We start from the raw sequence: 16,569 nt of genomic DNA, 5'->3' as shown, positions 1-16,569 counted from the left end.
GATATATATATATATCTCACATTTTCTTTTTTTTTTTCTGAAACATTGGCACCTGAGCTATCTGTTGCCAATCTTTATTTATTCTTCTCCCCAAAGCCCCCCAATACATAGTTATATATTCTAGTTGTAGGTTCTTCTAGTTGTGCTATGTGGGACGCCACCTCAGCATGGCCTCATGAGCAGTGTTAGGTCTGTGCCCAGGATCTGAACCAGCAAAACCCTGGTCCGCCGAAGCAGAGTGCACGAACTTAACCACTTGGTGACGAGTTGGCCCCCTATCACGTTTTCTTGATCCATTCATTCATCAACAGACATTTAGCTTGTTTCTTTATCTTGGCTACTGTGAATAATGCTGCAAGGAATGTGAGAGTGCAGATATATCTTTGAGATACTGATTTTATTTCTTTTGGATATATACCCAGAAGTGGGATTGCTGGATCATATGGTAAATCTATTTTTAATTTTTGGGGGAACCTCTATACTGTTTTCCATAACACTGTACCAATTACATATTGCCACCAACAGTGTACAGGCGTTCACTTTTCTCCAAATCCTTGCCAACCCTTGTTATCTTTCGTCTTTTTGGTAGTAGCCATTCTAACAGGTGTGAGATGATATCTCATTGTGGTTTTCATTTGTATTTCCCTGATAATTAGAGGAAGTTTTCACATACCTGTTGTATATTTTCTTTTGAGAAATGTCTATTCAGGTCCTTTACCCAGGTTTTAATCGTATTTGTATTTTTGCTATTGAGTTGTGTGAGTTCCTTTTGGATATTAACCCCTTATTAGAAAAATGGTTTGTAAATATTTTCTCCCATTCCAAGGCTGCTCTTTCACTCTGTTGATTGTTTTTTGTTTTATTTTCTGTGCAGAAGCTTTTTAGTTTGATGCCATCCCATTTGTCTATTTTTGGTTTTGTTGCCTATGCTTTTGGTGTCATATCCAAAAAATCATTGCCCAGTCCATCCTTGTATTTTTAATCTATATGTATCTTTATATTTAAAGCGAGTTCCTTATAGCCAACATATAATTGAGTATTACAGTTTGATGTACTCTGACAATCTGCGTCTTTTAATTTGCACATTTAAACTATTGACATTCAAGGTGATTATTGATATAATTGGATTAATAGCCACCATATTTGTTACTGTTTTCTATTCATTTCCCTTGTTCATTGCCCTGTTTTTGTCTTTCACACTTTTTCTGCCTTTTGTGGTTTAACTGAGCATTTTATACGATTCCATTTTCTCTCTGTGATGGTTACTTTTATGTGTCAACTTGACTGGGCTAAGGGATGCCCAGACAGCTGGTAAAACATTATTTCTGTGGTGTCTGTGAGGGTCCTTCTGGAAGAGGTTAGCATTTGAATCAGTAGACTAAGATTACACTCACCAACACAGGTGGGCCTCATCTAATCCGTTGAAGGTCTGAATAGAATGAAAAAGCAGAAGGATGGATTTGTTCTCGGCTTGAGATGGGACGTCCATCTTCTCCTGCTCTCAGACATCAGTGCTCCTGGTTCTTGGGCATTTGCACTTGGATGAGGACTTACACCAGTGACTCCTGTGGTTCTCAGGCCTTCAGACACAGATCGTATTATACCACCGGCTTTCCTGGTTCTCCAGCTTGCAGACATCAGATCACGGGACTTCTTGGTCTCCACAATTACAAGAGCCCATTCCTATAATAAATCTCCTTTTACACACACACACATCCACACCTTATTGGTTCTGTTTCTCTGGAGAAGTCTAATACACTCTCCTTTCTTTTTCTTTCCTTTTTTTTTGAGGAAGATTAGCCCTGAGCTAACATCAGTGCCCATCTTCCTCTATTTTATATGTGGGATGCCTGCCACAGCATGGCTCAATGAACAGTGCTTAGGTCCACACCCGGGATCCGAACCTGCGAGCCCCAGGCCACTGAAGCAGAGCGTGTGAACTTAACCACTACACCACTGGGCTGGCCTCTACACTCTCCTTTCTTAGCACATCAATTACACTTCTTATTTTATTTTTTTAAGTTGTTGCCCTAGAATTTGCAATATACATCTACAATTAATCCAAGTCTACTTTCAAATAGCACCATAGTGCTTCATGAGTAGCGCAGGCACCTTATAATAAGAAAATAATCCTGCTTTACTCTAAAATGATTAGAGATTCATAAGAAGTTGCAAAAATGGTAGAGAGAGGTCCCATGTGCCCTTCACCCTGTTTTCCCTGGGGGTAACATTTTACGTAATTTTAGAGCAATAACAGAACCAGGAAATTGGTATTGGCACAATCCATAGACCTTATTCAGATTTCACGAGCTTTACATGTACCCGTGTGTGGGGGTAGTTCTATGCAATTTTATTGTCACTTGTGTAGATTTGAGTAACCACCACCACTGACTGAATCATTTACTGAGATATGTAAAGGGAAGTTTGGGAACGACGCATTCAATGAGGAAGAGAGAGAGAGAAAACCATATAGTGAAGTCTTCGTGTTTAAGAGACTCAAGATAATGTGGAAATCGGCTAATCTAGAGAAAAAATCAGTGCAATGATATGTGGAACTGCATGTGGCTGACAGCGCTGTGAGATGCTCCTATTGAAGAATTCCATGAGATTACTAAAGAGGAGGAAACAACTTATATAAGAGACACAAGACTCTTCAGGAACGACCTTGTGTGCCTCCGAATATCAGAATACTAAACAGTAACCCGAACGCTGGTACATGGATAAGGGCCACGCAGATGCAGAGGGTGTGGAGGAATGCTTTCCTTTTGCAGGAACTAGATTGTGGAGCACTCTCCACCATGGCCTGGCTGCAATATTTCTGGACGGGGCACTGTCAGTTTTTGGGGCCAGACAATTCTTTGTAGGCTATGTCTTTACATGCTGCCCAGATCTTTAGCACCCCTGGCCCTTGGCCACCTGGCACTATGAAAACAAAGCACATCCAACAAATTTCCAAAAGTATTTAGGGGTCGTGATAACGTCCCCAACCGAAATCCATAAAACTCTTCTTGTTCTTGAGGGAGAATATTTTCTCCCAAGACTTCCTCAGTTCCTCTTTCCACTCAAAGTGTCTTTCTTTTTTTTCCCAGAGACTGTCAGTCTCGGAGGATCTGGATTTTTGAAGTTATTTTTTTTAAACTTTTTTTTTTTGAGGAAGATTAGCCCTCAGCTAACATCTGCTGCCAATCCTCCTCTTTTTGCTGAGGAAGACTGGCCCTGAGCTAACATCCGTGCCCATCTTCCTCTACTTTATATGTGGGACGCCTACCACAGCATGGCGTGCCAGTTGGTGCCATGTCCGCACCTGGGATCTGAAGCAGCGAACCCTGGGCTGCTGAAGAGAAACATGCACACTTAACCACTGTGCCACCAGGTCGGCCCCTGAAGTTATGTTTATATACACTTTTATTATGGAAGGTGACAGTTTTCTTACATACGACTGCCTTCATCTCTGCTGATCCACCTTGATCAGGCCTGAGCCCATACCATCAAAAGCGGCCATTACTGGGGCTGGTTTGGTGGCTCAGTGGTTAAGTTTGCATGTTCTGCTTCCGTGGCCTGGGGTTCACCGGTTTGGATCCCGGGTGCAGACTTACGCACTGCTTGTCAAGCCACGCTGTGGCAGGCATCTCACGTATAAAGTGGAGGAAGATGGGCACGGATGTTAGCTCAGACCCAATCTTCTCAAAAAAAAAAAAAAGTGACCATTACTAAAAGGAGGGAAGATGGGGTACCAAGCTGTCACAGCTGGAATTAAAAACTAAGGTTACTGATTATACAAAAGGCTTTAGTGGGGCTTTTATTCAAAGCATTTTAATGACACTCAGAGAAGATTGATTTATTAAATTTCAGAAGCTCTCATTCTACTATTCTCAACTTGAGTTGAGAACTTCAAGGAGGTTTAGCTTTCAAGGAAAGGAAAATTCAGTTCAATGTGGGCTTATTGTTTGTTATATTAACACTAAGCTAAGGGCTGTAGGCTCTTCAAAAGAAGCATCAGCTTTGCTATTTTATCTCAAAGAGCTTAAAGTTCCAGTGGGGCAACAATATATTAACCCTGAAAATAACTGGAGAACAGTATCAGACATAGTTCCCATCAGAAGTAATTATAAAAAGAGATGAGACTGGAGTGATTATGTCACCCGATAAACAGAAAAAGCTTTCTAGAGAAGGATGGGAGTGGGGAGGGGAGTGGAGCTTTACAATGGTTGGAAAGAGAGAAGGAAGAGCTGTCTAAGGAAATTTAATTACCGTATATAACATTCTTCAAAACGTTTCAAGGTGAAAGAAAAGGAATGTTTGGTAGGCAAGACTGGAAAATTAAACACTGAAGAGGGAAGCTGCTGTCTCTTTCACGGTCATCACTGTTTTAAAGTTACATTTGGTTTCTGCCAAGGAGCAACCTTAGACATCAGAGCATACAAGGTATTCCAGGAGTTAGAGAGGATGCAAGTTCTGCTGCATCAATGCCGAGAAGCTTCTCCGTTTGATTCTCCATTGTTCTCAGCCATGAGCTAGTTTCTGCGCACCTAATTGGGTCCCTATTAGGGTTGTGGATTGAAATCCCTCTTGTTTTTAAATGCTTAAGAATAAGAAAGATGCTGCTATTGACGCCTGTCTAACACATGTGGGTGTTTAGTAGAAAGCAATTAAATGTTTTGAAGCTCATTTCTGGTGGAAATTAATCAAGAATAACATCTTAATGTTTTGTGAATTAGACCATGGTGTTTTGATTACATTCTCTGTTTTTATGGTGTGATTTGAATCGTAGGATGTGAACCATGGCTCAGATAAGGGAGGATTTAGCACCAAACTAGGATTTGGTTTGCCAAAACAGATACTTTCGTTGACAGTAAGTTTGTGTGTTGTCAGAAGCACACTGTATGGTGGTGAAATATAGCACATGGTTTCCGTTTTTTTCCTCTGATTGTGAAGGGACCTTGTCCTGAGGGACCATGGCCTTGGCTTGTGGGGCCTTGTGTGATGCCACTCTCTTCAGCACTGTCCTGGCCTCAGGAAGAGGTACCGAGACTTGAGGAGACGGATCAGCCAGTGCTCTTTCCAAACGGGAATAGAGAAGCGGGGTGAAGCGACCGGAGTCTCTCCTTGTCTCCTGGCAGCTGTTTAAGTTTCCTTGTTCATAGAGGAAATAATGAAGCTTATGTTTGAATCAGGTTTTTTTCAATTATTGGAATTTTATATTTAAATGGTTGAAATTCTGTCAGCTCATTAATGGACTGGTCCAGGAGAGGCTGGATTTCCACTGTTCTGCCTACTGCTTTATGCCTCACTGGCCTCGCAAGAGTTACTTCATTTGTTTATCTGTCCTTCGTTTGCTTTGAGTACTTTGGCTCCAAGTTTTGAGATAAATTCTGTGCAAAATGGGAAGAGGCAATCCTGACATGCTATTTGTGAAAAGAACTTGCTCAATTTCTTCACCAGAAGCAGCAGATTCTGAGGCTGGATTTTTCTCACTGGTGAATAGAACAAATGAGGACAATTTAAAGGTGTTAGCTATAATAGCTGTTTTCCTGATGATGGTAACTGATTCTTTAAACATATAATTGAAGTCCAAAATGAATTGTGCCTCTATTTAGGTTAAATGAAATTTCCTTTTTCTCCCCAAAACCCCCCAGTCCATAGTTGCATATTTTAGTTGTGGGTCCTTCTAGTTGTGGCATGTGGGATGCCGCCTCAGCGTGGCCAGACAAGTGGCACCATGTCTGCACCCAGGATCCAAACCAGTGAAACCCTGGGCCACTGAAGCAGAGCACATGAACTTAACCACTTGACCATGGGGCCGGCCCCTAAATGAAATTTCTGATGTTGAAATTTGTATATTAATTTGTCTTCATTTCCCAATGCAAGACCGCTGGTGAGGTAAAATGACTGTGTGGTTTTATTATAGTTTGTGTTTTAGGGCTCTTGATAGAAACAGAACCAATAGGAGATACACACACACACATACATATACGTATACACATATATAGACATATATACACACACACACACACACACACACACACAGATTTATTTTAAGGAATTGGCTCGCTCGATTGTGGGGGCTGGCAAGTCTGAAATTTGCAGGGCAGGCCAGCAGGCTGGAGACTCAGGGAAGAGTCGATGTTACAGCTCAAGTTCAAAGGCATGCTAGAGTCATAATTCTCTCTTCTTTGGGGGGACCTCAGTTTTTTTTTACTTAAGGCCTTCAAATGGTTGGATGATATCTACCCACATTATGGAGGCTAATCTGCTTTACTCAGATTCTACTGCTTTTAAATGTTAATCACCTCTAAAAAATACCCTCACAGTGATATCTAGACTGGTGTTTGACCAAAAACTGGGCACCATGGCCTAGCCATGTCAACCTTAAAAATTAACCATCATGTTATCAACCACAAGCATTTGCTGGATGAGCTACAGAAGAACCAGATGCTGAGGCAAAGGTCTTTTGCAGAAAGAAAGGACTTTATTGCAGGGTAGCCAAGTAAGGAGACAGAAGGCAAAACTCTCAAGTCTGTCTCCTGGAGCAGCTTTTTTGTGGGATATTTGCTGGGGAAGTAGGGAGAGGGAGGGAGTGAGTAGGAGGGTATTGGGGGCTGAAGTTTTAAGAGGTCTCTGCACAGGTGTGACTGTCTTTCATATTTCTTCACAGGTCACATGTGTAAATTTTGGGAGGTTCTGTGTGTTACATGCAGTGGATTACATGTTACATGCCTATGATGTCTAAACTTTACTGATCAGTCATTCTGGTCCCTCAATAAGCCTGCACAACGTTTAGTTGAAGGAGGTTGTTAGCAAGCTTTTTCCTTATCTGCAGTGACCTTGTTATTTGCAAGACAAGCTCAGAAGTTTTGGTTAATTTGTTTGTTACTGTAACCTTGTGGGTGTGGGGTTTGGTTTCAGTTCCCTCGTCTTTTGATCATTCTTCAATTTTGAGGGATTAGGGATGATGACCCCTCTAGCTGTTTCTTACTGGTTTGGGTGCAGATTGGGGTTTTAGGAATGAAATTGGCATTGAAATGTATGTATTCTTGGGTGCTCAGACTGGATTGGTGGAGGGGTTGATGTCCCCCAAATTTGGGGTGAGATGGCATAGGAATAGCCCAGTGGCCTGTCATCTTTGAGTTGCAAACCTGGTGAGAAATTTAAGAATTATTGGCCCAAATAAAAGAAGCAATAAAATAATGATTAAAGGACCCGCCAGTGGATATTGCCAACTTAGCTAAGACTTGTTGGGGAAGAAACTCTTTATAGGATTCCAAACCTCCTGGTCAGAAGGGTTACTGATGTCATGTAACTAGCTGACCTGTTAGTATATTTTCTTTTTTGTTTTTTCTTCTTCTTCTCCCCAAAGCCCCCCCAGTAGATAGTTGTATGCTCCAGTTGTGAGTGCCTCTGGTTGTGCTATGTGGGACTCCACCTCAGCATAGCCTAGATGAGTGGTGCCATGTCCACACCTGGGATCTAAACTGGCGAAACCCGGGGCCACCAAAGCAGAGCACACAAACTTAACCACTTGGTCACAGGGCCGGCCCCAAGTATATTTTCTTAATATTCTGTTCTACGTGCCTGGTTGTGTTTACCCATGTGCAGCAGAAGGTGTTAGCAATCACACATGCCTCCTTGCTCTGCCAGGAGACAATCAAGGGCTACTCTGTTATCCATCACCACATTTGCTAAGGAGTTTATTTGATAATCAAAGTGAGGAACTTGAATACCGGGAAACAGTCCAGCAGAGTATTCTGAGGAACTGCTCCGAGGTCTACAGATCTGAGTGTAGTTTTTATACTTTTTTTTTTTTTTAACAAAGCAGAGTCCATGCAGGGAAGGGCTTACACATCTAATAGTCATCTACTTCAAAGAGAACATTAACAAGAGCTTTTGGTTATACATTAAACAAGGGTGGGAGTGTTGGTGTTATCTATGGGTGGAGGGAGGCAAGGACCAGCGTCATTACTTTTCCCCTCCATCTCTAAGACATGCAGCTGAGGAATGTGACAGCAAGGCACCTTTGTCTTTTCCCGGTGGGATCTGTCCAGGTGGTATCTTCAGTCATGAGGTGTAGGGTTGCAAGGTCATTATAATACAGGCTATGAGGCCAGCATGGCTGCTTCACAGAACAGCATGGATTTTTATTGTACTGACTTTAAGCCTATGCAGCTTGCTTGCTAGGTTCGCCTGTTAGACCAGGGAGAGGGGTCCTAGTTTTGTCCACAATCCTTCTTTGATCATCATCAACCCACGGCTGCATTCATGACCAATGAGATGTTCCTTTGGTTTTCCTCTGATATGGTGGGGTACCTCTCATTTCCTTACCTATCTTACAAGTCATTCATTAAAAATGCATTCCAGATCGCTTCTACCTTCCTAGCCAACATGGTCTGGGCTTTCTCCTGTTGTTGCCTCCCTCAACACCTAGCATAACATCAGAACAACATGACTATTAATATGATCAAAATTACAATTGTGAACACAGTTTTTATAATTCCTCTCACAAAAATGTTCCCTGCCAGAATTCCTTTGGATATTTTCCCCATGGTGTGCCGTATATAATGGATATATCCTGTGAAGTCAGAATTGATAGGAAGATTTAGAACAGATTCATGTCTTAGACTCTGGGTTTTGGAATTATACATGAGTATTTGACTTATGGACTTACTGTTGGTTGGACTAAAAGTGGTTAACTTTTCCCAAGACCAACAGTTAGTATTTAAGAATTAGGGTGGCTTAGAAAGACAAATTCTGTGCCAAGAGTAGGTGAGTCCACTAAGGACAAAAATAATGCTTACTGTCCCTTAATTTGGCCTGGTCTGGACTCTTGTGAGAGCCGTCCACATCAGATGTTGGCTTCTTCTCATCCTGATTTGGTAGCACTTGTCTTAGTCAGTTGAAGCTGAGGGTCAGTAATAGAAGTTGAAGTCCACTCAGGAGGAGAGGCCTTTTTTAAAATGAGAAATGTGGATCCATGAGTTTATGCTTTTTAATTTTGTAGCACATGGGTTGGTTAAGCGTACCTGGTATGGTCCTTTCAAGTGGGGCTGCAAGAGTCTCTAACTTGGTGTTTCTTCCAATAAACAAACTCTCCAAGCTGTGGTCCACGATGCTCAAGGCCTTCATCTTCCAGGAGCTCGCTGTGAAGGGAATCAGCTACTAACCTTTTATTTCTTTTTAGTATCTTAACAAGACTTTGACAATAGAGTAAGATATTTCCTTTGAGCAAAGTTGGTTCACACATTCCTTTATCTAATTGCATAGGCCGTCTTGTTATTATTTCAAAGAGAGACAGTCGATGTTTACCAAAAGGTGTGGATCTAAGATTGAGGAGCGCTGGTGGAAGAGCTTTTGGCCATGAGAGATTAAATATTTCTAAAGTTTCAACAATTGTTTTGACAGTGCAATTAATTCTGAGGACTGGGGATGCTAAGCACAAGGTGCTGCATTATTGGCCAGATGTCATTATTTGTCCAGTGAAATGAGTTGCCTGGTCACTTGTAGGAATTCTCCAAACAGGAATCATTTTTCCTAGTAACAATTTACCTGCTATTAAAGCTGTTGCTCTTCTGCAAGGGAAAGCGTCAACCCAATGTGGAAACACATAACAAGCACATATTGATAACCTTGAGAGGGAGGCATTTGGATAAAATCCATCTCCCAAATTTTAAATGGTCTGGCTGGCAAAGGGAAGCTTCCCTTTGAACGATGTAGGGGCTTGCCTGTGTCATGTTTAGGGCAGACTAAACACTTAGAATATATTTTCTGTGTTATTGTAAAAGACGGTTTCCAAAAGTATTGTTTTCCCCAAGAGATCATGTACTCTGGGGCCCAATGAGTCAAATCACGAATATACTGCAGAAGTGGAAGTTGAGCTTCTAAAGGAAGTATTGGAATATGGATTAAGTCCAATCTACAGATTCCTGTGAGAATCCAAAGCTCCTTCCCATCCCCTTTGGATCCGTATTTGTTTTTCTTCTCCTGTGGTGGTCTTCTGAAAATCACCCAAAGCCCCAGTTAAGTCAGAAAGAAACAAGGGACACGTCAAAGTTTGTGAAATCCCCATTTGTGAGACCGCTTCCTTAGCTGCTGCCTGATCTGCTAACTGGTTTCCTTTAGTTTCTAAAGTGTCTGCCTCAGAGTGACCTTGTACCTATATTATTACCAGTTCCTTAGGGAATAAAATGGTTTTTAACAGAGCAGCCACTTGTTTCCTTTTTTAAAAATATGTTGCCCAGTAGAGGTTAAAAAAAACCTTTGTTTCTAGCGCACCCCCAAATCATGTGCTGCTCCAAATGCCTATCTGCTATCAGTAAAAATATTTGCAGTAAAAAATTGTCCTTTAGTCAAAGGACAGGCTCTAGTCAGTGCCACAAGTTCAGCCAAGGCACTGTTGACAAGCCTCCGGGAGTCCGATGAGAAAACAGAGATCTTGGCCTGTCGTTTTGCTAATGTCAAGGGATGACTGGTGGAACCGGGAAACAAAAGCAAGAAAAAACCCCACCTTTACAATCCCTTTATCAAGAGCAGAACAAAAGTCCATGAAAATCATCCTTTTAAGAGAAAACCAAATTTCAACTTTCATACCTGCTTACCTCTGTTACTAAACTTCTGTCTTAGCCAAATTGAGCATGCACAAAGCTCTTTCTTTAGGGCTTTTCTTTCACAAACCTTTCGTCACTTCTTTTTTACATTCAGAATTTGTCTCATGCCTCTCTTTTTTCTTTTGTAGTACTTTAGGATAAATGTATCTTTCTTAACAAAACAAACAAAAATATTTCCCTTCCTTATACCTTCTTTATTGAAAACGTACATCTTATTTTCTTTGTATACAAACTGTCTAGAAATATGGGCTGTCTCACAGAAAATTTCTCAGTGTGGCACAAAACATGCTTATTAATATGTCCAAGTTTCTTTCAATTTCTTTGAAATAAGAAACCAAATGTAGATAGATCTATGTTCAGCTATTAATTCTAATATTTTATCTTATGTGAAAATGACCCAGATACTCAATAAATTTCTATCATATAACTTAATTTAGCAAAACTCCAAGGTTTCAAGTTATCAAAAGTTTTGAAGTTATTTCAAGTACATATAGCATAACACACAATTATTGTCAAAAAGTTCACCCTAAAACTTTTATCTTTCACATCTATTTAGTTTACTTGTTCTGAACAACTATATTTGGATCAGCCACAAAAACTTCATGAGCCATCAGGCAAAATCAGCTATTATTTTGTTATTTTCACTGTCTAATTTTATAATAGAGATAACATGTCTGTATCACATCCAATGCTGATAACTCTGGAAACTTGTTTATTTTAATCAAACTTAAATAAGCTTTCATTTACCAAAGATTGTTTTATATCATGCTATCTTGAAAGGTATTTGGGCTAGTTTCTATTACATTTATATTAGCGCTTATTTGACTGGGCAATGTTGTTAAAAAAAATCATCTTGTTCCTTTTCATAGACTCATAACTAAAAGTACCCCAACTTTGGAGGACGCAGCCCAAAGGGCTATATTTGGGGCTTGAATTAACATTCAAATACTTGCGTGTTGTCTGGTCAGGTAAGCGCTCTTTCACACCAACTTATAAAGAGGACAAACAGCCTGTATCTTATCTATAAGAGCAACAGGAACCACTTGTCTTACCCTGTAGTCTAGAGTAAGTGTCAGAGGCCTTGTCACAGATCTTTCTGAAGATGAAACGTATTTGCAAAAGCATCAGAGTAAAACAATAATCATCTATAAATGACAAAAGACAAGATTATAATGAAATTGACAAGGATTTGGTTATTTCTGTGACATTTAACATTTTAAGATAATTACTAGAATTACAACTGATAACATTATACCAGGACATATAAGAAATTAAAAAAATTTTATATGATTTTTAAAACACATAATAACATATGTATGCAAAGATTCATAAAGGAAGCTTAGCATCACTTGACAATGCTTGACATGTAATTTAACATACCAAACAAGTCTAATTAGTTTACTATTTCCCTTTTTATAAGAAGAGAGATCAAATTCTTTGAGAAGTCCCAGGGATCCACTAGAAATTCTCAGAGTTACTTTCAAGTCAAAAGAAAGACTCTATTTTGGGGGCTGGCCCCGTGGCCGAGTGGTTAAGTTCGCGCGCTCCGCTGCAGGCGGCCCAGTGTTTCGTTGGTTCGAATCCTGGGCGCGGACATGGCACTGCTCATCAAACCACGCTGAGGCAGCGTCCCACATGCCACAACTAGAAGGACCCACAACGAAGAATATACAACTATGTACTGGGGGGCTTTGGGGAGAAAAAGGAAAAAATAAAGTGTTAAAAAAAAAAGAAAGACTCTATTTTGAATTTGAATTTTGGGAAGTTTGTCAAAAATATCAAAAGGTTTTAGAACACTTGGTCAAATAGGGTCATAGATCAATACGAAACAATACTTAATTATCTGTTCAACCAAAATGACAATAAAAGATTTTCAGACAAGTGCAGAAATTTAAATAGTTGTGAGAAAAACCTTAACTCTTGTGGTTAAAGACTTGATAAAAACAACACAGGAAATTTATTTTGATAAACACAAAATCCCTGCCTTTTCATAGATAGTGAAAGAGTGCTATCTGGGTGGGCCTGGGGACCACCGAGCAGGAGGCCAGCACCCAAGCCAAAGTAACAGTAACACAAATCCAGTCCTTGGGTGTTTTAACACAAGGACAACCATGTGAATTGGGTGTTTCCAGTTACTCAGAGGGGTTCAGATGTGGTCTCTGGCAGAGGCAAGGCAATAAATAAGTGCCCCTTGGCTTCTGGTCCCAATTGTGGAAAGGGGCTGAAAATGGATATAGCGTGCTGGAGCAACACTTGTGTGCTGTTTACCAGGCCCTCCAGCAGGTGGAGCCCATAACCCGTTCCCTGCCAGTCACAGTCTGTACTCATCTGCCCATTGGGAGGTGGCTGTGGGACGCTTTCCAAAAGCTCCGCTCAGGAACAGCCCAAACACAGACACTGGCAAAATGGCATGCACACTTACAACAACAAGGGGCCCTCACCAGTAGTCCCCTATGTGCAAAATTGCATGCCATCCTGGGCCAGTAACATACACCACAGAGGAAACAACTCCATTAGATGAGGAAACCCTGCCAAATGTATGAGAAGGAAAAGAACCAATCCCGGCAGAAGCCTGGTATGTGGGTTGCCCTGCCAAAGACAACCCCCAGTGGACAGCAGTGGCCATCCAGCCTTTGACTGACACTATGTGGTTGGACTCTGGCTCTGGGTATAGTCAATGGGCTGAATGGTGAGCTGCCTGGATGGTTTTGACTCGTGAGCCCGATCCAATGTGTCTGTGCATGGACAGTTGGGAAGTCAATTAAAGGGCTCACCCTGTGGATAGCGCTATGAACATGACAAAAGTGGACTATTAATGGTCACCCCTTGTTGGGGGCAGAACTCTGGGATGATCTCTGGCAGTGGGTTCAGGGAATGACAATAAGAGTGTATCATGTATCTGTACGTCAGGCAACAACACCGCCAGGAAAACAACAAGTGGAAGAATTGGCTCGGATCCATTTTCTGGAAGAAGTACCAGGCAAAAGAGTGGCAGAATGGCTACGTAAGAAAATTGAACATAAAAGACAAAGGACCCTACCGGCCATTGCCAAGACCTGGGGCCTCCCCCTATGCTATGCTGACGTGGTGCAGGTTTGTCAGGAACGCCCTTCTTGTTCTTTGCAGAGATCCTGGGCCATTCCCTGGGACACAGGCCAAATCGTCACAGGCAGGCAGCCTGCTCACTGCTGGCAGGTGGACTACATTGGGCCCTTGCCTCTGTCTGATGGCTGCTGGTATGCCTTTACTTGAATGAACACATGTACAGGACTGCTACAGGCATACCTTAGCAAGAGGGCTACACAAAAGACCAGAGGCCAGGAACACCTCTGTGCTGCATATGGTGTTCCTACGGACATTGACAGTGACCAAGGTACACATTTTACCGGACACCGGGTACAGACGTGGGCTGATCAAGTGGACACACATCGGCATTTTCACCTGCCATACAACCCCACAGCTGCAAGTCTGGTGGAACGAATGAATGGCTTGCTGAAACAACAACTGAGGACAGAAGACAGGACCCTAGTCCACTGGACAAGACGCCTGACCACTGCAATACATCAACTGAATGAACGTGAGAGGCACACCCAACCCAGCGCACATCAGATGTTGACACAAAGATCTGATATGACAGTACAGAAGCTACTCAAGGAGACACACTACAACCACAGATAGGCACTCAGAACAACCTGCTTTTGCCTCTGACACAAGAACTTCCTACGGGGACCCATGTGGTCACTTGGACCTGGGACTGGCAGGTGGGGCCCCGCTGGTGTGGTCTCTTAGCCCCTTGGGGAACAAGCTTAAAACAGGATATCACACTAACACCCTTCATGGTGGGGAGGCCACCCAAAACCTCCAGATTTACTAATCCAGGGCCTCCAGTTCCCCAAGGTACGTTCATCCTTTCCCTCTGGTGATTATTGCTCTGCCCTTATCCCATGCCACTGCAACCACACGTGTCTTGTTAGACAGCTGTGACGTCCTTGTTTTAGTTCCCTCTTGCATAGTTCTACCATGGTGTCTCCAAGCTGCCAATGCCTCTGACTGGAGAGCCCTGCGAGAGTGGATGAACATCCCTCACATTCCATTTCTACTCCCCTCCCACCAAGTAACCTGTCCTTGCCCTCTTATGCTGCCTCTCAAAAGTATATCTCCCAGCTTGTGTGTGAGCAGGTTAATACAACCCCAACGGCGGGGTGCTCTGTATTTGATGGCGTAGGATGGTTAATTTCTGTACAAACAGAATTAAGAAATTCCCTTCCCTGGTGCTTTGAATATGGCAATAACTCTGCACCACCAATGAAAGTATTTCAAAAATGTGGGGTGGACACCTAAAGCGATATGTAAAGACAACACCATCAGAGGAGCCTACATCTCTCCTCGGGGGTGGTTATGGGCTTGTGGTGCTCATGGCTGGCCCTGTCTGTCTGATAACTGGACCGGCAGATGCACACTGGGGCACCCTTACATTCCTTCACACGTCCTGTCTTCCCTTCAACAGCTTCCTTCTAATCGGGAGGTGGTCCGTGCATGCCACCGTGTGCAACACACTGCAGGGTCGTCTTACCTCCTCACCGTCTTTTCCCAACCACCTGCGGCCATTGCTGCAGAATGCAGTGTCTGTCCGAGCCCAATATGTTGCAACAACGCTAAATAACACCAGACACGCAACAAGGCTTTTGAAAGAGAGAACATCCCAAATGAGACAAGTAGTGTTACAAAACAGAATGACTCTGGACGTGTTCAGTGCTGCCCAGGGAGGGACCCGTGCTCTGATAAAGGTAGAATGCTGTGTCCATATCCTGGACTACGCTCTACAATGGCTCCTTACACACCCATAGACGAGCTATTGAAGCCCTGTGCACTGACTGGGTCTCTGTTGGATTCAATCCCTCTCTTCAACCTGGCGGAAGGTGTTCCTTGGCATTACTGCCTTCTTATGTTGATTTTGTTCTCTTACTGTGCTCTATTGCTGTCGTGGTATCTGGTTACAATGCTCCTCTGTGCGTCTGGCTCAGGGACTCCGTGGAAGAATGACACGCTAAGACTGTGAGGGCCATTCGGACACACAGCAGGGTGGAGTCTAGAGCCTGGGCCTTGCTTGCTTAGCAAAAGCACACAAGCCCATTGCAAGTATGTGTCCTTCTGGCTCCCTTCTGGGCAGGACGCCCAGCATCTGGGATGTGTAACAATCCAGGGCCTGGCCAGCCCGGTTCTTACCTTACCTCACTCAAAGAACATCCTGTCTTAAAAGGACACAGAGCCTTCCACCTGAGCTACTGTTCCTGGGAGCACTGGTGGTACCAAGGACAGCTTCTTGGCAAGCATATAGCCTTTGTGTCCTCTGCCTATATAAGAAACTCCCTCCCCGCCCACGGTTGCGGGTGCACATTGCTGTCCAGCCGGCTGCCACTGGACCTCCCTATGTCTTGTTCATTGACTCTGGATCTTTTCTTTGGTCTGTCTGCAACCTATCCCACACTGCTCACACAGCTGGGTGAGTGGTGGAACATCTGTGCAGATGTGACTGTCTTTCATATTTCTTTATAAGTCACATGTAAATTCTAGGGAGGGTGTGTCCGTGTGTTACATGCGGTGGAATTTTGGCTTATGATGTCCAGAGTTTACTGAGCAGTCACTCCAGTCCCTCATTGAGCCTGTGCAATGTTTGGTCGAAGGAGGTCATCAGCAAGTTTTTTCCTTATCTGCCAATGCCCTTGTTATTCTGCAAGGTACGTTCAGAAACTTTGGTGAATTTGTTTCTTACTTTAACTTTGTGGGTGTGGGGTACGTTTTTGTTTTTGTTTTTAAAGATTGGCACCTGATCTAACATCTGTTTCCAATGTTCTTTTTTTCTTCTTCTTCTCCCCAAATCCTCCCAGGTACATAGTTATATATTCTAGTTATAAGTTCCTCTGGTTGTGGCATGTGGGACGCCGCCTCAAGTGTGGCCTGATGAGTGGTG

The sequence above is a fragment of the Equus quagga genome, chromosome 20 (genome assembly GCF_021613505.1).
Source record: "Equus quagga isolate Etosha38 chromosome 20, UCLA_HA_Equagga_1.0, whole genome shotgun sequence".
In the NCBI taxonomy this organism is placed as follows: Eukaryota; Metazoa; Chordata; class Mammalia; order Perissodactyla; family Equidae; genus Equus; species Equus quagga.
Note: the sequence above shows the minus strand (reverse complement) of the source record.